The sequence below is a fragment of the Monodelphis domestica genome, chromosome 1, assembly GCF_027887165.1.
Source record: "Monodelphis domestica isolate mMonDom1 chromosome 1, mMonDom1.pri, whole genome shotgun sequence".
In the NCBI taxonomy this organism is placed as follows: Eukaryota; Metazoa; Chordata; class Mammalia; order Didelphimorphia; family Didelphidae; genus Monodelphis; species Monodelphis domestica.
The window spans coordinates 178,576,387-178,602,493 of NC_077227.1; the positions used below are offsets into that span (position 1 = coordinate 178,576,387).

The 26,107-nt window shown below is 39.8% G+C and overlaps 1 long non-coding RNA gene across 1 annotated transcript; it reads right to left on the reverse strand.

Annotated features, from left to right (window-relative positions):
- Positions 1 to 4,472: 4,472 nt before the first annotated feature.
- On the reverse strand, positions 4,473 to 23,746 carry LOC130456262 (uncharacterized). Its single transcript, XR_008914858.1, has 2 exons — positions 9,715 to 23,746; positions 4,473 to 7,988 (listed from the first exon to the last, which is right to left on the reverse strand). It is a non-coding gene; the product is annotated as an uncharacterized LOC130456262 (long non-coding RNA).
- Positions 23,747 to 26,107: the final 2,361 nt, after the last annotated feature.

Sequence of the window (26,107 nt, forward strand, 5' to 3'; positions counted from 1 at the left end):
TCCTTTTCTCTATCAAGTGTGTCTCTTTGCCTCCCTATCTCCATGTCTCCTTGTCTTAACTCCACCCACTCCCCTTCTCCATTCTTCTATTTCTCATAGCTCCTTAGCACTTAGTCTCTCAGTTTTCCAGTGAATTTCTAGAGTCTCCCAGTCTTTAGAGACCATCTCTTCCATTTGGAATGAGCAAAAAATACAGAAATCAAAATCCCAAACTCCTGAAACTTTCTTCTCTTCAGGTTGTGACCACTTTCTCTTGACTGGTCCTTTCCCCCTCCATCATTACTTTCCTTTAGTTACCAGTTATACCCATGTCATCGTATTCCTTGTGGGAAGATACTTTGTTGAACCCATTTACTCAAATGAGTTTCTCTTTTTTTGTTTTAAAATTTTTCCATATCACTAATCCAGGTATTTACATGGCTCAGGGATGAGAATAGAATCTGTTCAAGTGAATCAAAATGGCTTTAAACATCTGGAGGTCTTACTATTTGTCATCTATCCAAATATCTTGAGCCCTGTACAGTATTTACTTCTTAACTGGCCTGAGCCAAGGATAGGGACCATATATTCTTTCAATGATATCTATATTTCCATATTTCTCATGCCATTAAAAAGACACATCACACATATCAGAAAATACTCATGATGTAAATAAAGTGGAAAATGGTATGCTTTGATCTGCTTTTAGATTCTAATAGTTTCTCCTATGGCTGTGGATAGTATTTTTCATCGTGATTCCATTGGAACTCTGCATCGCTGATAATAGTTTAGTCCTTCACAGTTGACAATATTTCTGTTACAGTGTTTTTCTGGTACTGCTTACTTTACTTTACATCACTTCATATAAGCCTTTCCAATTTTTTCTGAACTCATCCCATTTGTCATTTCTTATGATATAGTAATACAGTGGCCTTGACACATGAGTTTAATTAGTTCCATGTCCAAGCTTTGTAATTCAATTTGTTCATGTGTCAAATTGAATTTCCCCATTTAAATTAATGGAAATGCAATTAACCCATTCTGGCCCCCAAAAACTACACGAATTTTTAAATGTACATTTAAATATGAAAATGTACTTTACAAATAATCATAGATAAGAGAATGCAAAGAAATACACTTCTTATGCTAATTATGCTTATGAAATGTTATTTACCTTCAACATCAGGTGAAGATGCTGGTGGAGAAAGTTTTCATTTCATGCACTATTGCTTAAATCTCTAAGAAGTGATGCTACATTTAAATGCAAAATTGATCTTATGATATATAACTTTATTACTAAACTCGATTGCGTTTTTTTAACTTATCATTTTCTTCATTGAATTTTGACCATTTTGCCACATTTTCCTTGATTTCACTTAGAGGCTATTTCAAAAGAAACCTTTCCATGGAAGTTTGTTTCTTCCTCCCTTTCAGAACATTTTGATGATGTGTGGAACACAGCTTCAATGCATGACCTATTGCAACTTTTTCTGGGTGTGTCTTTTCAATAAACTATTCAGTTTTTTTCCCCCAAGTCCTCAACATTTCCTTAATCTTAATTGTACTAATTACCTCATCCAGCTCAAGCTCCTCCCACAGGCAAAAGCTCCTGATTCAAATATCCACTCTGACAGAAAAAAAAAATCTCAGAGGTGACTGCTTGTATTACAAATTGCTCATGACTTAAGGTGCTTGTGTATCAAGGTACTATTGTACTCCATTACAATTATATATCACAATTTGTTTAGCCATTCCCCAGTTAATGTACATCCCTCTCAGTTTCTAATTCTTTGTCACTACAAAAAGAACTTCTCTATTTTTGTACATACATGTCCTTTTCTTTTTTCTTTGATTTCTTTGGGATACAGACCTAGTAGTGGTGTTGCTGTGTCAAAGAGTATCCACAGTTTTTATAGTCCTTTGGGCATGGTTTTAGATTGCTCTCCAGAATGGAGTATCAGTTCATAGCTCCATGAACAATTTATTAGCCACGCAATATTTTTAAATTTGACAGTCTAAACTTGTGCATATTATATTACTTTTCCCCTTATTATTTTTTTAAACCCTTACCTTCCATCTTAGAATCAGTACTGTGTATTGGCTCCAAGGCAGAAGAGTGGTAAGGGTTAGGCAATGGGGGTCAAGTGACTTGCCCAGGGTCACACAGCTGGGAAGTGTCTGAGGCCAGATTTGAACCTAGTACCTCCCATCTCTAGGCCTGGCTCTCAATTCACTGAGCTACTCAGCTGCCCCCCCCTTAATTATTTTAATAACTAAAAAACAAACAAACAAACCTTTTACCATGTTTCAGTTTAATTTGAGGAAAGAAGGTTTTTATCCATTCTTGGGGCCAGAGGTTTTCTGGGGAATAGAGTACCAAGAAACAGTGGCTAGTGGCATTGGAGGACTGGACATTTAAATAATCTCATCCAGAAGGGAATTTGGGATTCTTAGAAGAAGCTGGTTTCCCAGGGGGTGATTATTTACCATGTCACAGTTAAATATTCCAGTGGAGTAAAGCTGGCTTTTTTCCTCTCCAAAAGAGATCGTGGTCAAAGCATCTGATGTTTAATGGGAAAACTCTGAATTCTGATGTTTCTTATGGTCCTGGAGGTTTGACTCTGGGAAGTATCTGAGCTGAAGATTGGAACACTAGATTTATGTAGGAATGTAATTCACATAGAGGTAGCTGGGATGAAGAGTTCTTATGTTTCTGAGTCAAATAGTCATTACAATAGGAGGGACCTTAGATATTGTTTAGTCCAATGCTCTCATTTTATAATTAATCAGTAAATGGCATTGCTGACTGATAACTTTGTCCTATTCCCAATAAGAATCAGATTCTGGGGAATCTATTGTTCACCCCAATGGTTGTGTGTGCTATCAAACACCAGACCTCTGGGGAAGTGCCAAATTCTTATAGTTTATAGGGGGGCAGGTAAAGTCTGAAATAACTGAGGAAGCAAAGTTTCGAGCTTCCAAGTATATCAATTTATTAAGTAATGCATGCCAATTGCATAACAAATTGGGACCAGGCCTCCTCATCTTAGCACTGATTTTGAATACAGAAGGAAACAGATTTTTATGCATTAAAAGAAAACAATAGGATATAAACCAGAAGACAAATTAGGTAATCTGATTTCTATTTGGAGGAAAGAGTGAGGCTTTCTGAATTTGCAGGGGGAGAGTGAACAAGTACAATTCAGAATCCGAAAAAGAGATGACCCAATTCCCCCCAAAGTATCTATTTTAATCAAAAGAACAAGGAAACAGTAACTGATTGACCAGTACAAGGCCAGTTTTCAAATAAGACATATGAGTTGCTTAAGATTTTATAATTGTGACATAACTCTTTGGATCTATCTTTGGATTTGACTAGGTTTTGGGTCAGCATGACCAAGGTTCTTAGTTATGGGTTTCCAAGAAATAGGTAGAGGTAGGTTCAGCTTCCCAGCCACACAGGGCTAGGTTCAAACAATGCAATAAAGTTTTCTCACAATTTTCATAATTGAATAAAGCTTTCTCATAAGACAGAAATTGGACTAGGTCCATAATTTAATAAAAAGGGAACCAAACTAGATCCAAATTTGAGTCATAGATGGGAATCAGTGTGATTCACTAAATTTCTACAATTCTAGCAGTAGATAGTGATTTTCTCTTCCCAAAACCTCTTTAGACTAAGGAGTATGGCTAGTCTGGATTTAACAAATCAGAATAGCTCTGAGCCCTCATCCCACAAGGAAATCCTACTTCCTCCTCTAATTTTGTTGCATGTCAATGAAGAATTTTAATCATATGCAATATTACAGTGACATGTGTTTTAGTATATGTGTTGCTGAAGTAAGCACACAAAGTGGCATGTATGATGAAAGCTACTAGACCAACATGAACACTGTGTATAGGCATTCCATCAACAAAAAGTAAAATTGGAAATAAATTTAAAAAGTACCACATACACATAGCCTAAGTAGCTATTAACTAGTCTATAGTTTCTGCTCATACATAAGAATTCTAGAACCCAGTTTTGGGTTCCTAGGCTCAACCCTGGCATATAAAAGGTGGGTTAGAACTGTTATAAGGAAATGAGCAGGAGGGGATTCTGCAAAGGAAGAAGCAGGAAGGTACCAGAATTCTAGGAGAGTGACAGAGTTGCTTTTCCTTGGGGACAGTTGAAGCTGGAGGTTGTTGGTCTAAGCTCTTTGGGTGGACCTTGTGAATTGAACTAGTCTCCCTCTCTTGTGACTGTCTTTCTGATCCATCTGCTTGTTCCTGTGTCCCTATGTGTATCCAGTTGTTACTGATAGAGTGAATTTGCAGCAGAGCTGCTCAAGATGTCCAAGAGCCACTTGTCAGTGAGAACTCTTCTTTTTGTTCTGTTCCTTTTTACCTTAAATCCTTACTACCTTTATTCATCATTTAAGGGGGGCTAATTTGGTTAGTAAAAGGTATTTATTGTAGGAATTGGGACTTTAGGTAGAGAGGTGTTAAGATAGTGCAAATACCAACTGTAATAAGATAACAACTAGATGGGGGGAGGTTATATTATTAAAATAGATCATCCTAATTCTCTTCCCTTAACTTGAATAAAATAAAGTTATTCTTTGAGAGCCTTCCCAAACCTAAGATCTTCTGGTAACTGCCCCAAAGACAATATCCCTAACCCTATATACTATATATAAGATTTACCTGTCCCAGTTTAGATAAACCATATATTTTACTTTTATTTTTACATTTACTTTTAATTTTTTATTTCGTTTGGCAAGCCAAGGAATGTCAAACCTATAGAATTTTGGGTTAGGCTATAAAGTTTCACTGAGTGCTGTGGGTTACCAAGCAGGGTGGCAGGGCAGCAGAAAGAATTCTACCAGATCTGTCAGTCAAGAGCAGCAGACTGCAAAATTCCATCTCCTTGGGGGAGGGAGTGAGTAGGTTGCTGTCCAAGGTGCTGAAAATAGAATTTAAGGTTGATTGACACTGGGGGGGATTTAACACCACTTAAGGAGACAGTTTAAAAGGATAATTTAAAGGGACGAGTAGCATGTGTGCTATGTGGAAAATTTCTTTTTTCTGTTGGTGATTTTTTCAATCAAAGTAGCTACTAATAATACATATCCCATATTGTATTATACAATTGTACAACGGTATAACATCATGGCGGAGGATATGTTGAACACAATTTTATGTTTATTTACAATTGTTTAATGTATATTTCCTGTGGTATTTTTAAACTGTTTCCTAATCTATGTTACATGTTGTTAAGTTATGAATGTATGAAGCCAATAATGGAGATAACTATTTAAACAATTTGTGCCTTAATTCCTGTTCCATACAGATGAAAAAGCTGAGGCCCAGATAAATAAGAAGATGTGACCAAAGTCACACAGTTAATAAGTATCTGAGTCAGGATTTCACCCCAGATTCTCTTGACTCCAGATCCAGGGTTTTTTCCACTATACTTTTCTTTCTGCTCCCCTTTGTCCCCCCTCCCCCTTTTACTTTCTAAAAGTTATGATCCTTGGAAAGTTGGGATAGGTGCAACATCTATCCAGAAATGGGTAACATCTTTGGAAAGATGCAGCAGGCTCCTTTTTGTATTTCAATTGCCCAAATTTGCCACCCTTAAGCCAGGGTTAGCAAATCAGGAGGAGGGCCCTTCTCATTCACTAATTCATTCATTCAACAAATATTTATTGAGCACTTACTATGTGCAAGACATTGTACTAGGAAATATAGAGAATACAAAGAGGAGTAAGACACAGTCCCTGCTTTTCTGGAAGAAATGTTCCATCTAGAAGGGTAGTTGGCATATGTACAAATAATTATAATTGAAAGTATATTGTATAAATGCAATAAGGCAGTTACAAGGTTCTATATTAAATTAGAAGATGGAGAGTTTACTTCTGATTGGGAAGAGCAAAGAAAGCTGACATTGGAGTTGGGAGATCATTCCCCAAAGATGGTCCGATTGACTTTCTCCAATCCACCCCAATAATAATACCCTCAAAATCATTCTTCTGGACCTTCAGCTCAACTGCTGCTGTCTAAATAATCTCATCCTCCTTTCCCTTTCAAGGAGTGATGCCCTTCAGGACTTGTGAATGGTGTATCAAGGAAAGATAGCAATTGCAAATGATTGGCAGGATTTAGAATCTCATGAGCCTACAGGGTCAAGGTTCCAAGCAGTTGAGGAGCGGTTTTCCCAAATGCCATACTCTGGAGGACCAGGAGAAGGAGTAAGGTGTGTGGCTGAAAAGATCCTGATCATCCATCAGCAACTGGCATAAGTGTTAGCAGTAACCCTTGCCTTCCTTCTATTCCCAAACTCTTCATCCCTTTTCCTGTTAATAAAATCAATATTTTATATGTTTCCCTCTGTATTACTATCCTTCCCCTCACCCAATTAATCTATTATAATTATTAAAACAGTTTGACAGAGCTAGCTAGGTTTCAAAAATCATACAAATTAAGTTTTATTTATGTAAGTTAGTGTCTATAGAGAAGTCAGTCAGTTGGGGGTGGAACATTCCATTCCCACTCAAAGCAGTGGTATAGCCTAAGGGTGGGGACCAGCAGAATTCTAAGACTCTGGGCAGGCTAGTGGAGCCATTTAAACTTTAAAGGGCCATTGCCACATGCTATAGGTGGCCATATTGGGTGGCCATACTGAAAAAATTTTTTTTTCTTTTTCAAATTTTTTCTTGTTTGTAAATTATTTGTGTAAATATTGCTCACAGTGGAGTATAACAACACCCAGTCACTTGTATACATGGTGTTATCATTGAATATTAAAATGTCTGGTGATGTTATAATGAATATTTTACTTGTACTGTGGGATTATATTTTGCATATCCCATACACTGTTTTTGTATTATTCCCTAATGTTTGTTATATAGGTTTAGAGTATACATGGATGAAACCGGTGATGGATATAATATAGTGAACTGTCCTGTCTCATGTCCCCTTATGTTATATTTGTCTTTATCTATTGTACAAGTATAGACTGGCTTTCTTTATTGTGGGCAAATGGTTCAAAGCTATTGTGACTTGGGTAACAAGGGATTCTGAGTTAAAATTAATGGTGGTACAAATGAAAAATCAACTGGAACAGATGGAGCAATATATAAGGAATACTAAGGTCATAAACATGGAATATGGATGTGGGGACTATTAATAGGAACACTGGAGAAATAAAACAATTTAGCAGGTTACAACAGTAAGAGGCTAGAGGGATGGCTACCCTATGTCCATTAAGGGATCTCCCGTAGTTTCCAAAGATGAAATATCCCAAATAAAGACCCATAAAATGTTTACCCCCAAAAGACCTAGAATCCATTGAGAAGGACCCCAGCTTTTACTGAGGAACCAAATCGAGTGATCAAGGAAATGAAATGGGTTATTGACCTTTTTGACCCGGATTACAATGATTTTGCCCTTTTAATGAAAGAAATACTAACAAAAAGGGACTGTACCAAATTCATAGAGACAAGATCAGATCCTCTATTAGTATCCTGGCCAAATAGATATGAAATGGATATAACTAACAAAGATAAATATGAGGAAATGAAAGAAGCTAGGGAAGCTATACTTGAGGTTATGGGTTGGTATACTAAAAGACCAAATGCCTGGTCCAAATTTGAAGCTATTAAACAAAAGGTAGCAGAAACACCTACGGCCTTCCTCGAAAGAATAACTGAGGCAGCAGAAACATTCCTTAGCATGGATGTACATGAGCCTACTGGGTCAAGGTTCCAAGCAGTAGAGGATTGTTTTCCCCAACTACCATACTTTGGGGGAGCAGAAGGAGTAAGGTGTGTGGCTGAAAAGATCATGATCATCCATCAACAACTGACCTTTGAGGATTTCAGCTGGGATGAGAGAGTATATGTAGTCAGCCTGCTGGACAGCTTGACTGGAGAAAGACCTCTACCCTGCTGCGAACATCTGTGAACATCAATTGGGACTCCTGGTCCATCAACGACTCTTGTGTATGAGACTGTTACTCTGTTGGACTTAATGTTAAGAAGCTTAATTATTTAGATTTAGGATAGGTATTAGAGGGATAAGTGTTAGCAGTTACCCTTGCCTTCCTTCTATTCCCAAACCCTTCATCCCTTTTCCTATTAATAAAATAAAAAAATTATATGTTTCCCTCTGTATTACTATCCTTCCCCTCACCCAATTAATGTATTGTAATTATGAAAACAATGGGTAAATCTCTTGCCACAATTTATTTTATTAACTCTTTATATTCTATGCATTTTATCCTCAACATTTGGACCCCTCTCTGCTTAATTCCTCTGGAATCCAATACCCTCTCCCCAGGCTTCTGCCTCTCAATGCCACCATTGTTATGTAAGATAAATTTCGTTGTATAAAGCCCTTCCAAAGATAATCTCAACTACAGCTTTATCAGCCCTTAGGAAGGTAGAACTTGATTTTCTCCTTTATATCCTGAAGGGAAAAATTTCCCAGTAACCTCTGTTTTTCCCAAGTCAAGCATAGAGTTAGTTTACCCCTTACTCCCCACCCCATAGCTGAACTGCTGCACTAGCTATGCTCCTGGCTTCTCCAATGCTGGGGACAGACCACAGCTACACATGGGCTTTCTGTATACAGTATGTAGGTCATGAATCAAGAGTGAGTGGTAACAGATGGACAGCCCAAAATATTAAAGAATCAGAGAAAGGCTTCCCAAATTGTTTGGAAGCTCCCTCTAGAGAGGAATCATAGAAATAAGTGGACTAAAAAAATATCTAGTGAGAAGAGGTGATTTGGACTAGTGGAAGGACTGCCCATATTATCGAGATTCTTAAAGGTTAGGCTCTATCCTTTTCTGCCTCCATCTTGCACTAGTAGCCTGCACTTGGTTTAGACTAGTCTAAGTTAAGCAAGAATGGAAAAGAACCAATTTGGATATGTTGGGGGAAGGATCTGGTCTTCCTCACTCCACCTTTCTCCATCTTAGCAGAAGCAGCTCTTCCAAAGGCCTGTTGTCATTGATAGGCATTCATAATACTCTACTAGATTCATTTTGATCTCTACTCTCACCTCCCACCTTTCTCCATCTATAGTCCTTGATTATCCTACTTGGATTTCTGGTAAACCCTCTTTTAGTAGTGACCACTGGGAGTAAAGAGATAAAGAAGCATATTGGGACATATTAAGCCTGTTTGGGTATCATCCTATAGTGGAAAAAAACAGTGGCCTTGTGGGTTTTTAGGAGGCCTGGATTCATATTCTAATTCTACTACCAACTGTGTGATCAGGACCTTTCTGGGCTTTTGTTTCTTCCACCTAAAAAATGAGGGAATTAGACTAGATGATCTCAAAGGTCCTTTCCATCTCTTACCATTCTGTGATGGTGGCATAAACTATTCCAATGAGCTTCTGGTCTGAAAGATATCTGTTAGTGGTGAGTCACTATGGAAGAAGATGTGGTGCTCTCTTGTGTATCTGGAGCATGAGACTTCAAAGAGAGAGGTGTCCCTTTGGGGTCCATTCTGAGGGGAAGAGCAGAGACTAGAGAACCAGGATTTTCTGGCTTTATATTTGGGAGTCCTTCATACTTGGTAGCCTACATACGATATGTCTCTGTTCCTTTTACATTGTGGCTCTGTGACTGTTTCCTAAAATTTAAAATGGATAACTCCCTGTTGGATTACTCTGTACCATGGAACCTCTGTGGAAGCTAGCATAGCTTCTTTCATATGTTATCTAAGCCTTTTTTTTTCTTACCTCCATTTGGGAGACCAATCCAGGCTTCCAAAACACGTGGTGCCACTGACATTTCAAAGTAAGAAGTCTGATGAAGTAGAAGTTGTTAAGTCTCTGGAAGCTTAGGTCTTGAATACAGAGGAGGGATACTCTTAGAGATGTCTGATTGCTCAGGCAATGAGAAATCCTATTTCTTGCTCTTAGGTTCCTCTCATCTCCCCATCTTGCATGTCCTCAGAGAAAACTGTATTTGATTTGACTCTCAGTGTCTTCCGAAATAAAGATAAACATCCTCATAATCTACCAGCTTTGTGGGGAAAGGAGAGGAAGCAAAAGAAGCAGAAAATTTCTTTATATTGTGCTTTTGTTTATGATGAGTTTAATTATGTCACTGTATACAAGACCATGTGTGTAGGTCTTAGGGGTTGAGATGATTGTGATTCAATTATCTTTGGCAGCCCAGGATTTTAAAGAGAGGTCAATAATGAACGAAAGGGGAGAATCAGCTCCTACCTGCCTGTGCCTTGCCCATGAATTAGAAGAGTTATTGGAAATTATCTATTAGAAGGTTTTATAAGAATCCAAAATAATAGTAATATTTGTACAGTAATAGTAACATCATATCAGGGTAGATGACTGGGAATGAGGAAGGTTTTGGGGCAAAGTAAGCATGGTGGGGTCCAAACACAAAATAATGGAGAATAGATAAAGCAAGAAGAAATTGGAGCATAACTAATGAAGGGTGATTTGGAATTGTTGAGGGTAGTTGGAGAGGACCATTCTTCTTAGTTTTAAATACTAAGTGAGGAGTTGGGAATTTAATCACCCAGATAGCAACTCTGGGCACCTTGTTTGAGGTTCTCAGTCCTTCTCTCCCCCATTTTTGTCACAAATAAAGAGCCAATTTAATTATTTTCTGGGGGTGAAGGGGTTCCACATTTAAAGTAGTGGTCAAGGGGGAGAATTAGTGTGGACTTCTCCAAAGGTTGTATAGGAAGTAGAGTTGAAGGTGCTGAATACCAAAGTCTGGGAGTCAAAACATCTGACATTTTTGTACATAGAAGGTCAACTTACAAGGTAGAAGGATGAAAAGTTTTTACTTCTTTTAGTGTTCGGGACATTGATTCTTGGGGATTAATGATAGAATTGTTATTGAAAGTCAGGCAACAGTATATAGGGTTTTAGAGTAGGGTACCAGTTTTCAAAAGTAGCAGCTGAAACAACCCTTCTTCCCATATCTTTCTTTCCTTCCTCTTTGGTCTTTAGTGATAGAATGGTGGTTGTGGGTGGGTAGGGGTAAGGGAACAGAATGGAATAAGCATTTATTAAGCACGTACTATGTGCAAGATGCTGTTATATGATTTACAAGTCTCTCATTTGATTCCTTCAGTTCAGTATGTGGATCTTCTTCCCAGAAGCCTTAGCCCAGCTCTTCATCTGAGGATTTGGAGGGTGGGATTCTGATTTGGATTATGTTAAAGTTGGGGTCTGAAAGGCTGGAGAAAACCAAGGAACTTCAGGGACCTCTTAAGCCTAAGCAAATGCCAATCTCTCAGTATCTTGGGCTTAAGCTTTAATGATTGTTGAAGTTAGGAAGAAAACAGAATCCCTAGTTCACTTCCTTCCCTATTTTTCCCTTTTGGGAAATTTTGGGAGACTCATTGTGTCCTGAGGGACACATTCCTCACCAAAATCTGAAGCCATTTTTATTGGAGTATACCTCTGACACTTAAAGAACTTCTATAGTATAATATGTTATAAAGCAGAATTGCACACTTTCTCCTGAGTTGAGCCTCATCGGGAGTCAAATCATTCTCAGCAACGTGAGAAAGAGAATAAATACCTTCATTGAATTCAGAGATAAAGGTTAAGAAGATCCCCAGGTAAACCCAATTATTGCAGCTCTTCTGCCCCTTCCTCCCCCCAAATTTTCATTCCCATCTTCTAATAGAAGGTGCTCTCTCTTTCCATGCTTGCATCTTCCATCATGTTCTCATTGACAAAAATCTCTTGCAAAATCAAGGGCTGAGAATGGTCTGAAAATGCATGTATGTAATGTAATGTAATGTAATGTAATGTATGAGAGGACTTTCCTAAACGTTAGACATGTTTTCTTGTTATCTGGTGTTATAAGGAAAGGAAGGAGCAGAAGGTCCTGCAAAGGCAGAAGCAGGAAGGTTCCAGAATTCTGGAGAAGTGGCAGGACTGTTGCTTCTTCTAAGAGACAGTTGAGCAGGCAGGAGGTTGAGTTTCTGTCTAGTTTCCGGGGGTGGACCTAGTGAACTAGCTATTCTCTCTCCTGTGGTTTTTTGCCTGTTCCTGTGGAACCTGTTGATGCTGAGAGATATTCCTACAGAGCTGCTGAAGATACCAAAAGCCATCTGTCAGTGAGACTATGCCTTTAAGTCCTGGTCTTGCTTACCTTCCTACCCTATTACCTCTATCACCATCCAAGGGGAAATTTGGGTTAGAGAAGTGTATTGTATTATAGGAACTGGGACTTTTAGGTAGATAGGTAACTGACAGTAAGATACCATCTTTCTGAGGTTATCAGCTTGTTTTGGGGGGAGGTTTATTTATGTTCTTTAGATATCCCAAGCCCCTTTCACCTTTCCCTTAGTTATTAAACTAAACTGTCCTGTGATTATACAGTGTCTGTGTTTATGAGATCAGGGTCTGGTTTTGCCAGCCCTGGGCTGGTATACCCTTCCCAAACCAGATTACTGGCCCTATAATACCACCCTTGAACCTACAATTATCCCAACTAGTTATACAAGTGTCAAATTAGTTATTTCACTGGTCATGGAGCAAATCTTCCAGGATTTCTTCTCTAAATCTCTTGAAAAAGATTGCACAAAACATGCAAGTGATTCTCCTGAGCTCCTAGGCACCTAGGCAGCAATTGAAGGCCAGATGGCTGGAACTCTTTCCCTCATTCCTACAGGCTTTTCCTCCTGGGATACAGAAGAGTAGTACAGAGAGAATGGAGATTGTAGGAACTAGGAAAGGGAAAACTCCTTGGGCCTTGGGGAAGTGCTTTAGGTAGAGGAGGGGAGGGGCTTCTCTCATTGGGTTTTGAGTCCTTCTAAGGCAATTCAGATACAATTAATCTGATTTTTTCCCCCTTGGACAGTTGTCATAACGTCATGTGAAAATGCCTTTAGTCATCACCTTCTGATCTGGGTAGAATTGCTTCCTCTACCTCAAGACTATATGACCTTCTATTGTCCAGTATACAGTAGGACAGCGTGGGAGGCAAAGCACAAATGCCTAGTATACCCCTGGACATAGAGCAAGGTGGGGTAAAGTAGACTGCCTTTTACAGAGCTGTGGTCATGCTATGTGTGATTGGATCAGTTACAAAGACTACAAATTGACCTCAGGAATCAGTATCAGTCATAAAGAACTTGTGGCCAGTGAAGTTCTGCTCCAGAGTGCTGACATGGCAGGGGCTGCTTCCTGCCCGGGCTTGCTCTCTGCTCCTTACCACCCTTCTCCATGTGGTACCTCACCTAAAGGGGAACAATTTTCCCTGCGGGCGCCTCTCTCGGACTGCCCCTTCTCTGTCCAGACAGTCCTTCACCCAACAATTTATCCCAGGTATAGTGCAGCTTAAGTGTATGATTGTATCTGGCTGGCACGTTATTCCTACCCTCCATACAGATGTTAATCCCATCTAGAGGTAAGGAGATAGGAGTGGTAGGAATAGCCTTTCTCCCCTCTATGCAACAGAGGTTATAAGTTAGAAATAACAGGAAATAATGGAGCTGAACAGGGAAGAGAATGAACCTTCATTAGGTTCATAGCTTGAAAGGCTTTAGGTAAGGTCTCTATCCTTTGCTTCTCCTCCCTGAACTAGGAGGTTATCAGGGCAATGGGATACCAGAATCACAAGATAACGTGTGACTAGACCCTGGATCTCACCTTCCCAAGTGAATGAGCACTTTGCCCCCATTTTCTGGGGTGGGAGTGGGAGAAGTGTGATCAGAGTGTGATCCTTCCCCACCATGGTCCAGAAGTTTGCTCCTCCTTTTGCAGGACTCAAATTAATCCAAATTGAAGAAGCATAATTCATGGATCAAAGTGTAAAGAGGTGGCAGGAGATAAAGCTATTGGAAGGAAAAAAATTATGGCATTCTTTTTGCCCTTCCAACAGGCTGTCTCTAGACAAATTCGATTATTCTATTTTAGGGTACCAAGCATTTCGAAAGCAAGCTTAATATAAAGACAGCAGAAGTCAGTATCATGGAAAAATGGATCCTGTAGTCAGGATCCCCCCCCTCCTTTTTTAGGGAAGAACACTAGAAACATAACCACCCCACTAAATCTAAAGATAAGCAAGAAAAATGCTTCTGATTGTCCTGGTGGGATCTTGGCTTGAAACAGTTTTGTACTGACAGCTGCTCTGTGTTACTGAAAGGGACTCGAGCCCCTTTGCTCTCCTTTCTTCTGGACTTCCTTCTCTTTAGGGTGGGGGTTCTGTAATTAGGTAGTGGAGACCTTTAGGGCATCAATTTGAACTAGGGATAAGAGGTTTTTGTGGAGGGAAGGCAGGCTATCTCTGCATCAGTGAAAGGCAGGATCTCTTCAGGGGGAGATCAGGCCCTCTTTGGGAGTTTTCTTTACTATCTTCATTTTTCATGTGGCAAAAGTGTAGTATATCCTGTAGACTACTGGGACTAGTAAGACTTTGATCCATGTGCTCCATTAAGTATAAACTTTTCTACTGCAATTTGCATAACCATGAAGACCATATCTTAATACTTAAAAAACATTTCCTCACAGTGCCTAATAGCGTCTTATGGATTGGTGGTCGAAAATGTTGAATGAATGAATTAATGAATGTTAATCTTCTAGAATCATCCATATGGGTGGATTTGGGTGGCATCTAGCCATCATTAGATGCCAGCAGTTGTGGTCATGAGGTCTGAACTGCCAGTTTAAGACTGTAGAGGGTCAGGAATTAGGGAGTAAGATCCAAGTTAGCAAAGGTGCAGAGAGGCTAGATTAGGAATTCACAGCCTCTGTGTCACTGACAGATTCAGTGAAGACTGAGGGCAAGGTTGAGACAATTATTTGTAATCTTTCAAAGGTAACAAATTTTTTCTTTCTTGTAGGAGTAATTCTATTTGTTATAATAAAATATTTATTGTCTTCCATGTGCTTGTCACTTTCTTTAAGTGCTTTGGGGGATGAGGCCACTGACTTGTCCTCAGAGGAAGAATTCTATGTATTCTTCACTAACATGTCTTATCATGTCTTATGTCCTGAAATTCTCCCTTCAGGATAATCCTTCCTTGGATAGTAAGCAAATAGTTTACAAGATAAGATGGTACTGACCTGGGAGATAATGCTTTTGTAGGGTCTCTTTAGAGAACCATAATATACCCCCTAAAACCTTCTAAATGAACTTATGTTCCTTAACCATCCCTTTGCCCTTCCTCTTCATTTGCCCATTTTATATCACTCCAAAGATAGAATATGGACTTTTACTTTCCTGTGACCCCTCCTTTCCCTTATTATGTGGCATATATATATATATATACATATACATATATATATATGTACAGGGCATAGGCAAAATTAACAAGTAGGGATTGATTTTGCTTCCTTCCTATTTTTCTTTTAGTCCCCTTTCCCTTATTCTAGTAATTGACCTTGTACCTATTTTGCAAGGCTTCCCTTTTCTGACTTGTTGCCAACTATTTCCACCTAAATAAGGTTTTACCTCTCTTAGGAGTTTTGACATTTTTGATGAATAAATGGGTGACTGAAAAAGTGTTTCTTAAGTGTAACAAAGCACTATGCCAAGCACTGGGGATTCAAATAGAAAAGCAAGATAATCTCTGCTCTCAAGGAGCTCACATTCTAATAGGGGAAACAACATGTAGTAGTTTTCAGCTACAAATCAGATGGAAAGGCACAGTGGTCCCTAGGTTACAGCAGTAGCAAAACATGATAAAAGACAAATGGGATTGCCCTCAGATTATGTAAAATTATGTACACCTTCTGATCTAGATAGAAAAGATAATAGTTTTAGAGCAAAGTAATGAATATCTACTGGTGCCATTACAGAGGCAAATGGGCATATTTTTGGACAGAGGTATTCTTTAAGACAGACACACATCTTGTGAAGCAACTCCTGGCTTTGGATTTTAATAATTCTGGAAGCCAGGGAATTAAGGTTATGGTGACCTGTAGGAGATTAGCTGCCTTAAATTTTTCTTGGGATAGGGAATTCCCTTTTCAGGTCTGAGGCCTATGAAGGAGGAAGGAACCTTCCTCAATAGATTAAGAAGAAAGCAAAGCCAATAGAAAGAAGACCTTTTAACTACCCCCAGGAATCAGGAGAATAAGACTGGGTGTAAAAGAGAATTTATGGAATGTGACTTGGGGAAGATAAGGACCAGGTTCAGCAGAACCTAGGATCCTGAGGGATGGGGATATAAAAAGTTGAAGATTCCAATGTCATTAGATGGAAGTCCTTGACCTCTAAGCAGGAGTGTGTAAAGGAAAGTGAAGAGAATAAACTACCCATAGGTTTTTCTTATGAAAAAACAAATTGCTGAAAGTCAAGAATGGAGCCTCTTTTAGGAGCCTTGAGAATTGGTATCTGGGTGCTCTGAATAGGGAGGTGAAAGCTGGAAACCCCTGGTTCCTATCTCTCCAGTAAGTGGGGAAAAGGGCAATCTTTTTCACTTCAGACTTTGGATGTTACTCAACAAAATTCTCCTCAAAAATCTAACCATACAGTTTTAGGACTACTTTATGTGGAAAATTCCAAGGAGAGAGGAAGGAAAGAAAGAGTCAATGAGATGTTTGGGGCTGAGGAACTATCTCCATTTCAAGACAATGTGTGGGATTGATGTCATAGGATGACCTTAATCATTGGCTTGTCTTGAATTGCTTCTACACTTCTCTCCACCCTCATCAAGACTCGGTCCTCCCCTCCCCCCACTGCATCCTGTAGTTTCTCCCACTTCTGAACCTGCATTTGTAGTCAGCCTTAAAACAGTATTCATTCTTTACTATCATAAAATCCCTTGCCTCCTCAGCCTTTCATTATATTTATCCATCTCCTAAACTGCATAGCTCACAAAATCTGATTTTGCTGTTCATATTTCTGGACCTCTGGAGAAAAGACAGTATAGCAAACTGAATTAGTTGACTCTACCACAGAACTATGTAACCCCAGCAACTCCTTCCCCCAAATTCTTGTGTTGATCCCTTTCATCCCACAAATAGTTGTCCCAAGTTTTTTTCTTCTTGCTTCAAGACCCTAATTTGCACTCTTATCTGAATTCCCTTCATTCCTTCTTTTAGAAGACCTTAGTTTTTATTTTATGGCTATCTGATATGAACTCCCTAAACTTCTCTTCATTCATATTTCAAAATCTCTTTCCTTGGCCATCCTCTTCTCCATTATCTCAAGAAGAAATAGTTCTCTTTCCCTAGGGAAATACTTCCATCTGGATCTTTGATCTCATCTTCTTTTCATTTTCTTTGGGATCTTGTCCCTTTTATCATCTCCTCTTTCTGCATCTTCAGTTTCTTCCGTTTTGGTTTGCTCAGGCCTTCACTTGGCCAACCACATTAAGCTATGACCCCTATCTCTGTCCTCTCCTTCACTGACAGACTTCTGAATAGAATCCTGGGAAGTTCCATTTTACATGGGAATTTGATTTTAAAAGTTAACATGTAAGACAAAAATCAGAATAGTAAAAGTTATCCTTGAAGATAATTTTAATGAGCCCTGATGTACAGCCTGGTGTAGCAAGCAAGGGGCCAGGGTTTCTTGAAAGACTTTCAGAGAATAGATGAATCTGAGATGGTTGCCATAGAAACAAGCCAATATAAATTTCATTTTTTACTCTGCCCACCCAAGCTCCTGATTAGGAAGACAGGTGGGAACAAGACTTCTATTCAAATAGAAGAAAACAAAAATAAGTAAAGTCTCATCTGACAGGAAAGCTGCTGTTTAGGGAAAAGAATACTCTTGAAAGAGCTTTTCACTTAAGTATGATTCTTTTTGCTGATGATCACCTTTCTGCCACATAACTTTCTTCTTGGGAGAAAGTGGACACAAGAAAGTCAAAGGGAGCAAACACAGCTAAAGATCTTCTAGCTAGGGGGCAGCTGGGTAGCTCAGTGGATTAAGAGCCAGTCCTAGAGATGGGAGGTCCTAGGTTCAAATCTGGCCTCAGCCACTTCCTAGCTGTGTGACCTTGGGCAAGTCACTTAACCCCCATTGCCTAGCCCTTACCACTCTTCTGCCTTGGAGCCAATACAGAGTATTGACTCCAAGACGGAAGGTAAGGGTTTTAAAAGAAAAAAAAAATCTTCTAGCTAATCAGGAATATGAGGAAGGCCAGCCAAGGCTATCCCTCTCTTAAGATCCACCAACTTAAGCAGAATGAATAGGTTGTTGGGATGATGAAGAGAATCCAGTATCACATAAATGTGGTGAGATGCTCATATTACCGGAGATTTGCTGAAGTTGACAAAGGTTGAGGAACAAGCAGATTCATATCTCCTTTTTCATGCTTATTCCTTGTAATTTATTCCATCTCCCAATCCCTACTCCACCCCCTGCTGAGGGTATATAGCTGAATCCACCCAAAGTTAAGTGTTTGTAGGATCAATTAATCATTCAACAAACACTTAGTATTTAGTTTGTATTTGGCACAAAGGGATATAAGGAAAGGCAAAACCAGTCCCTGCCCTCAAGGAATTCATATTCTAATGGGGGGAGATATAACATGAAAACAACTATGGACATACAATAGCTGGGATGGAGTCTCAAAAGGAAGACAGTAGCATTGAGGGGTACCAGGAAGGGTCTTTTGTAGAAAGTGGAATTTTAGGAGAGACTTGAAGGAAGTTAGAGAAATCAGAAGGTCAAGGTAAGGAGTGAGAGCATTCCAGGTATGGGGGAACAATCAGGGAAAATGCTTGGATCCAAAAGAAGAGAGACTTATGAATGATAGCAAGGAAATTATAAAAATGGATTGTAGAGAGAGTTGACATATAAAAAGGCTGGAATAGGAAGGATCCAGGCTGTGGAGGCTTTAAAAACCACACAGAAGATTTTATATTTGTTGATTCTGGAGGCAATTGGGAACCATTGTTTATTGAGTAGGTGGGGTGAAATGGTCAGATCTACTGGCTTTATTTAGGAATATCACTTTGGTAACTATGGGAATGATAGGCTGGAAGGGGGAAATAACAGTCAGGAAGAAGAGGTTGCAACTTATATCCTTACTTTACTGAAACTACTTTGCAGGGATGATAGAAGGGACCTGGATTCATTCCCAGTGCCTTATTGGAAGAAGGTGACTTTCCTGGGAGAGTTCAGTTGGGAATCCTTGGGAGAGGAAAGGAGAAGGGATAGGATTGGGAAGGGTAAGAGGTAAAGAATACAATTTCATGTTCTATGGAAGGAGGTTGATATTCTTAAGTGAAAGGAGATGGATGGACAAATGATAGGGGAAAGGGTTAAGCTGAAGTTTGGTTTCTTTTTAAAAATTATATCAAACACACCTGCACATAAAGAGATGGCATTTCTATATAGAAAAAGGGAAAAGGAAGGTTATATATAAATTGCTAACCTCTTATTGCCAAGAATTCTATTTTTAAAAGTACATAAATTTCAAAGTGTGGTTTCTTCTTTAATAGATGGTGGATCTGGTTTTTGAATGAATGAAGAACACTAAATGCTTATTATTTGCCAAACACTCATCTAAGCCCTAGGAATACAGATACATAGCTCCTGATCATAATGAACTTACATCCTAAATAGAGGGGAAGTAGAGGAGAAGCCGGGGAGGGCCATTTTGATCCTGAAAATTCCTGGGATTGAGAAATAGGGAGCAGACACACTCTTCCTGGAGCAATGGAAGAGTTGATTTGATTGTGGTTCTAGAACTGGAGAGCAGATGAGGGACTAGGGTAAGAGGCTATGTGTGTTAGTAATTGTTGAGGTGTTTGGGGAATAGGGAGTAAAGAAGAGAAGTTTGGCTGGAGCCTACCTCAAGTGGTAGGGCTAGGTGAGACAGTAACCAATTAGGACAGCAGTCCTTCTCAGAAGTTGGGACAAGGCAGCTCATTTATCCTAAAAGGCTTCTAGACCCTGACTTCTCCAGATACCTGGGGCTTCAGCTTCTTAATTTTGAGAACTGTTTCAATTCAGTTTTGTTCTGTCTTTACCATCAATCATAAAGTAATTGATTCTTTCTCCATTGTACTAAACCTTCTAGGAAAAAAGGGAAGGGAAATAGTTTGGGCACGGTTAGGGGGTTCTGAGATGAATAAGACATATTAAGTGTTAGTTCAGGTCCTTTATTTTATATGGATTTACTTATAGATGGTGGATGTGCTGGAAGAAAACAAGTCATTTTTAACATAGCCCAAGATTGCCTTTTTTTGTGCTGAGGATTAAATCTTAAATGGGAATTTAGAAAAGACCTGGGAGAGAAGAGCATGACACTGGGAGGTGGGAGGAGACCAGGAGTTAAGGGGCTAGTTCCTAACCTCATCTAGGTAGTTTATGGATTATGGTGATTTATGACTGGGTTTATGGATAATCACAGTTGAGGAACAGATGAAATGAGAGATATGAGAAAATTGAGCTAGCTCTAGAGATGATATGATCATGCTGTTTTTGGGAAATGGATAAGCAGAAAAGAGGCAGGAATGGAGATTGAGACTTCTTTTTTTAGGAGTTTTTCAACTGAGGCCCACAGAGAGCTAAACTTTATGAAATATTGGAAAAAATGGTAACTGGTCAGTTTAGGTAGCCAGAGTAAGCTCCACCCTAACATTTCCAGGTTTTGGGCCTCTTTGAAGTAAGGGAAGCATGAACTTTAACCCTTTCATGGTCAGGACCTTACTAAGTATCTGGAAACCATGTGTTTTTGAGCCATATTCCTAAGAGGATTGAAGCTCTACCTGAGGGATTCCAGCCTTTCTTTAAGTAGCTTCTGAAGTAGCCCCAAAAAGACCAAAGATGGAAAAATTAAAAAGAGATAGCCCCCTGTCCCCATTTTTAGGGGACAGATCTGGCTTCCCTTCCCTCCAGGAGGTCCAGCTGTTTTAGGGAGATAACAAACTGGTTTCTGTTTGGCTTGGGGGGGGGAAGGAGACAAGGAGGAATTTCAGGAATATCAAAGGGTCAGCAAACTAACATTTGACTAAGTAAAGATAAATACTCCTTAGATCACAACCCCAGGATGGGCTTCTTGTCTCCAACCTCACATTCCTGTATTAAAGTCTGTTTGTTGTCAGATAAGAACCTGTATAACTCTGTAATGTATATAAGTTATCCTGTAATGTCAGTCTGATGCAGTTTTCCATTAGGGAATTCTGCCCCAGCTGGTAGATTTTTTATTTCTCTCTTTTATTAATAAATTATGATTCCAATAATTGAAATTCTAGGTGTTTGAACTCATTTGTGAAGTGTACCACTTCACTTCCCCATTAGCTAGACCACCAGTGGTGAACCTATGGTTTAGGTGCCAAAGAAGGCACACAGAGTGCTCTCTATGGGCGTGGGAGCCTCCATCCCCTCCCCTCTCCCAGTTCTCTACTAGAGATTTGAGTGGAGCTGCTCCCATCCCCCTTTCCACTGTGCTGGAGGACATTTTTCACATCCCTCACCCCTTTGCCTAGCAGCCCAAGGGGAACACATGGGGATAAGGTGAGCAGCTCACAGGCAGCAGAACTAGAGGGGAGCAGAGCTCAGGCCACTCTCCTCTCCCTCTTCACCTGTGCTGAGGACATTCCTCACTTCACCTGCCCCTCTGCTCAACATGACCCCTTTCTCCCTCCCCTGTGTGGGGTAAGGGAGCAGTGGGCAGAGCACATCACTAGATCTCTAAAAGGTTCACTATCACTGGGCTAGACTAATTCCAAGTTCATTATATTTTTCTGAAACGGGAGGTTCTTTTTTGCCTTTGTCTTCCACTTATATTTGCTGTCATTGACTAAGTGTAGAAACAATGATGATGGTTCTTTGGAAAGGGGGTATCTGTATTTCCATTTACCTCTGGTCTTTTGAGAAGTTAGGCACATAAGAGAAAGGAGAAGTTGGAATATAAAACCTCAATTCCAGACCCAGCTAAGTCTTAACCAATCAGCTTTAGGATTCATTTCTATGGTCAATAGAAGGGTGAGAAGGTGAATGTGGGAGAAAGAAGAATGGAAGAGTATCTGTTTCCTTATCTGTGTCTGGTTCTCCTCCTACACTCTATGAGGATGGTTCAGACACCAATTCCTGGTCTTTCCTCATTTCCTCCATCCTTCAATGCCTTTCTGGATCTCCATTGTCCCCTTCCAGATAAATTTCCCTTTTCCCTTCATGTTCATCTCTCTCCTGTCCTGGGACAGGAAGGAAAAATTGGCACTGAAATAACCTACTGTATTTTCCTCAGTGTGCTTTCTAAAATGAGATCTTGGAATGGCTAGTTGTTTCTCTCTTCTTTAGCATTAATTGTCTTTTCCCCATCAACTAGTTGGGGACTACAGAACTCAAGAGATAGGGTGTTCTCCCAGACACTCCTACTAAAGTAGGAATGTGGGAATGGTGGAAAGTACCTTCTTTCCATGGATGATGTCTTAGTTGATAACCATCAGAAGATGAGCAGGGGAGTTGGCATCCAAGAGACTCCTAGAGTCCTCCAAAAGATGATCCTTTTCATTCAGGACTCTTTCATTTTAGTAAAAGTACCCCCTTGTTCCCTCTATTAATGGGCACTCAGCAGGAGTTCACCAGAGATCAGATCTTCTCTTCTTCCCCTGGAACCCACTCCAAAACTCTTGGCCTTTTTTGAGAGCATGAATCAGGCTAGTGAGGCCATTAATCTCTTGAGGGGCAAGAGTTACAATACAATGGGGCCTCTTTCCTTTTCTAGACCCAGCTGCTGATGGTGCCTTATTAAGAACCAGTGATTATGACAGTCACCATATTTTCCCCAGCCTCCAAATTTAGCAGCTTCTCTTTGCAGAGACCCAGACTCTGCTCCTGAGCCTGCCACTCAAACCAAAATGAAGGGGGAGGAAAACTGGAGAAATAGGGCTCTCAGTCCAATTCAATGATAGACTGATCAGGCAAGGGTGAATGGAGGGAACTGGTATGGTGATTCACAGAGGAGCAACATAAAGAGAGGAATATTTTCTGAAATCTCCAGGAGGGTTTCAAGGCAATGGCCTGGATGGACCTTTTATATAGGTGAAGTAGTCAGCTGCCTACATGGCATAATTTCAAGGCAGAGAAGTCCTTGTCCTCAGAGTATCTTCCTAAATGGATTGTCTTTAACATTTAAAAGTCTGCTACTGGACCTTCATTCCTTTGGGCTAAAGAATTATCTCTTATTTAAAATTTAGGTGTGTTCAGGAGAAGTAACACTCTAAGCTCACTACTAGTTTTTTTCACCAGAGTGTGAAATAGTGCCTTAAGACAAAAGATAGAAGAAATCTTTAGTGAATGCTCTAAGCCCTCTCTCCAATCCCCTAACCTCGGGTGAAGGGTTTCAGTAAATGACGAATCATGAAGATATTAAAGATGTATTCAAAAACTGACTAATTAGCAAAGTGTTTATGGATATATTTCTAATATTTCACATGATTGATTTCTGAATCCTTAAATTGGATGGGACTTAAATTTTGTGGAACTTAAAAATTAAGCCTCTATAATTATCTGCAGTCTGAAAGCTGGCAGACAAGTTGTAAAGGCCTTTTGGACCTTAACATCTGAAAAAGTGGTCAGACTCTGAATAGGTTTGGACCAGGTTTTTGGGAAGACAGAAGTTTTTTCACTAGTCAAGATAGACTTGCAAATTACTCTTCCTGAACACCTGGCTATACAATTGTATTACTACTCATTTCTTTATCTTTGTAATTGGACACTTATTATGTTAAAACTTTTGCTGTTTCCTTTGTTTGAGTGATACCCCAAAACCCCCCAATGCTAAAAAACTGTAATAAAAACTATAATAAACATTCAGTGAGGGTGCTCTCTCTCTCTCTCTCTCTCTTTCTCTCTCTCTCTCTCTCTCTCTCCCCCTCCCTCCCTCCTCCTCCTCCTCCTCCTTTCTCTCTCTCTGTCTCTCTCTCAGCTGCCTTGTTGACACCACTCTCTTTGTCTCTTGTGTGTTGTTGTTTAATCCATGTCCCTTCTTCCCCAGTCCTTAAATCCCTCACCCATTGTTCCTTAGCCTTTGGCTCCCCCTCCTAGGTGAAAGAATCCATGAGGGATTTTTGGAGAGGCTAGTACTCATCAGGAGTATGGGGGAAAGAAAAAAAAATCACAGCCTTTTTTGCTTGCCTAGTGTAAAGGGAGGCCTCTAACATATTTTGGGATAATCTCCTTGGCAGACTTCTTTGAGAGCAGTCCAAGTCCTTTGGAAAGTCCTCCCCTCTCCACTGTGCCTCCTTGCCTTTTACAGGGTAAGACTCAGCCCCAGGCTCCCCACATCTGTTTTCACTTTTGTGCAGACCACTCTTCCACCTTCCCCACTGAACTGTAGTTAGCAAAAGCTACTGAGATGCATGTAAGCTTATAAGTGCAGAATGTTTCTAGCTGGACCGTGTTGAGTCTTAAGTCTTGGGCTGAAGGCAACGTGTTATCAAGGCCTTTTCAACAGACAATCTCAGACAACATGTTTTGCTAAGGGGAAGTGTATGACCGATAGAACAGGTGGGTGAGAAGGATTGGGAGGTCACTCATGTAAGTACATAGAAGTAAGGAGCTGAGGGAAAACATCGTCTACTTCACAACTTTGCTCAAGGCTGTCCCTGGGAAGAGAACCAAAGTAGGAGTTAGGGAATAGTCTTCAAAGCAGCCTAGACCACTGGACTGTGATGTCATGCTTCAGAGCAGAGATTCCAGAGATGGCTACAGTTTTTCCTTCCCTAATAACTCTCCTATATCCTAGCCATTAGAGCTTGCTCCCAGATCCTTCTGATGGGAAGGAGGATATGCAGGAGAACAAGGCTAAATATGCTTCCTCTCTTGGTTTTGTGTCTGTAGGTGATATTAAAAACGTGTATTGCCCCATTCCTGTCTTTGCCTTAGCTGCTCCTCTAGTATGCTAGGGAAGCAAACATCTTCAGGAGGTTGTTCCTCCTCTCAAGCCACATCTTGTCTGGTTTTGTGTCCTTTTTAACATCCAACCATCAGGTTTGGACCCATAGCCACCAGCTATATACTTCCTTGAAAGCTGGCCCATTTGGCTATCCATACTCTAGTGCCTAGTTTAATGCTAATCCTTATCCTTTGTCCTGCTGTCAAACCATGGCAACTGTCCACCATGTATTCTGGTAATTTGTGGAGTGTAAGTTAGTAGTCTTATCACAGCTTCATCCATCACAATATTCCCAAAGACTTGACAGACCTATCCTAGGCAAAGAAGACTCTGTTATTTTGAAGGATATGATTTAGATTTCTTCATTGATTTAATAAAAATCAAGTCAATTTCTCAAAGTTTTTCAACATTTGATGTTTTAATGAGTGATAAACTAGGAGTGAAAGCTGGTCTATAAGTTAAGAGTCTCCAGAGGGCTGATCCAGACCCTATTACTTGCACTCTTCTAAAGGTAGCCAGCCCTCATTGTCTGAGGAAATGGGTAGCTGCTTATCCAGTCACCTAAAGGTCCCTACACTTAACATTGATGGAGAATGTAGGGTTTCAGTTAGAACGAATCATGAAAATATTAAAGATGTATTAAAAAGCTGACTCTAATGGGCAAAGTGCTCATGGACCAGACTTATGGATATATTTCTAATATTTTACATGATTGATTTCCGACTCTTTAAGTTGGTTGGGTATCAAATTTTGTAGAACTTAGAAATCAAGCCTTTACTATGATCTATCGTCTGGAAGGCTGGCAAACAATTTCTATAGCTTCTTTGTAATGTCAAAGACCTACACTCAGCATCTGAATGAGATGGTGCCAGTGTGCTGAAGGAAGAAGGACTTTCAAATGAGCCTTTGATCTGGGCACTGGCTATACCATTGTGTCTCTATGCATTCTTTTATCTTGTTGTTGATTGCCAATATGATGCTAATATTTATGCCAGGACACCTGTTTGATTGATATCCCACAACCTCCATTCCTACTTTCCTTAATAAAGGTAGTTCAGCTCAGTCACACTTAAACCTCTGACCATCTGAGGAGAAACTGACAGGCTAATCTGATGACACCACACGTATATCTTGTCTCTGTGTTTATTTCTGATTTTTCTGTCTCATTCTTTCTAGATAAGCTTAACCCTTTGCTTTCCAGCATCCAACTTCCCTCCACAAGTGATTCAAACCCATGTGAGAATTTTATGTATGAGCTGAACTCTACAGAGAACAAATGTCTTCAAGAGTCTAGAACCCCTCTGCAAATCAACTTTTGTTCATGTTTTGTGACT